Source organism: Myotis brandtii, unplaced genomic scaffold (genome assembly GCF_000412655.1).
Source record: "Myotis brandtii unplaced genomic scaffold, ASM41265v1 scaffold668, whole genome shotgun sequence".
Lineage (NCBI taxonomy): Eukaryota > Metazoa > Chordata > Mammalia > Chiroptera > Vespertilionidae > Myotis > Myotis brandtii.
The window spans coordinates 3,792,131-3,793,644 of record NW_005370597.1 but is presented as its reverse complement, the minus strand read 5'-3'; positions in this window follow the sequence as shown (position 1 = coordinate 3,793,644).

Here is a 1,514-nt window from a genome sequence, read left to right as displayed (position 1 = left end):
AGCAAGCAGACCAGGGAGGGCTTGCTGCAGTGGGCAGCAGGCACATGCTGGGGGCAGGGAGGCTGGGCAGCTCCTCTGTAGGAGATTTCTTCTCTCTGGGCCACTGATTCCTTCCTTGGAGCTGTGCGCAGTGATGGGGAGAGTATGAGTTTTGCAGGGGGCAGAGAGAAGCCACTTACAGGACAGATTCTCCTTTCACTAGTTCACCCTACCTCTCATCCAGAGCCCCTGTCCTGGGCTCCTGGGGCTGAGGGCTGGGGGTGGGGACTAGATCAAGGCCCAGGCCAGAAAGGGAGTGCAGTTGAGGGGGGCTGCTCTGGGAGAGATCTTGGGCAGTCCTTGCTTGCCTCCTTAGCTGGCCAGAAATCCTGCCCTTACCCAGAAGAGTGTTCCAGAGAGGCCAGGTACGAGAAGGGGAGGGAGCAGAGGAAAGAAACAAGGGATAGAAGAGTAGTATGGATGGGAAAATGGGGGAGGACAAGGAGGAGGAGTTAGAGGCTATGGCAAATAGAGGCCCAGCAACCAGTCATCCCATAATAGGTCTTTCCACACCCAGCGCCAGGCTTTGCCAGGAACAGACTTCCTCATTCTTCTGACCTAGAACACCTTGCCGATGCCTCTAGCTGGCAAAAGGCGGGAGGTCATATTGAACTGGGGCACTTGGGAGCCTGGGGTATACAAACCTTGAGCTAAGGAAAGGGAGTTCCCCAGCTGCTCCGAGAGCTCTAGATGGCGCCAGAGAGCCAGAGCCGAGCGAGAGAAACAAGAGTATCCAAATGTGTAAGACACTGCGTGTGACGCTGTGTGATTCGGTGAGTGTGAGTGTGACAGGGAACGTGTGGCACTGCGAGGGCATGTGACACTGCGCGGCCTTGCGGGGCAGGGACCCGCGTGACTCTGGGCGAATGTGTGTATCTCACTGGTAAATGTGTGGGGCCACAAACTCCCTGTCGCCCTGAGGGCAGGTGATTGGGGGACCCTCAAATAGCCCGACTCAGACACGTCACCTCATTCTCACACTTGCATAGCCCCCCATTCTCATTCTAGAGGAGGCCCCAGTCCCATAACCCTCCACTTCTAAAGGTCCCCTCCACAGCCCCACCTCTACGGTTAGCTGCGGCCACCGAGGCTGACCGCTCTGCGGCTCCGGCCAGAGGGGGAGGGGTGGACTTCCCCCGAGCGCAGTAGGAAGGGAGGGCCACACGGGGTGATCGGGGGTCCTGGCGGGAAGAGGATGGACCTGGAGAAGCAGATGTCCATTGAAGAAGGCACTGGGGGAGACACTTCCTCGGCCTCGACTTCCCGGGGGACAGGGTAGGGACAGGTGTTTGGTGAGGTTAGGAAGGGAATTCGGGAGGGTCCCAGATGGGGGCTCGGGTGGGATAAGTGTAAAGTGAAGAGCCAGGGGTCGCCCAGTGTATCCGGGCCCCGGGTAGTGGAAGACAGCAAAGGGGGTTCCTGGCTTTGGGGGAGCGGTGCTCGGGGCCCCCTCCCAGTGGGACCGGAGCGTCTGG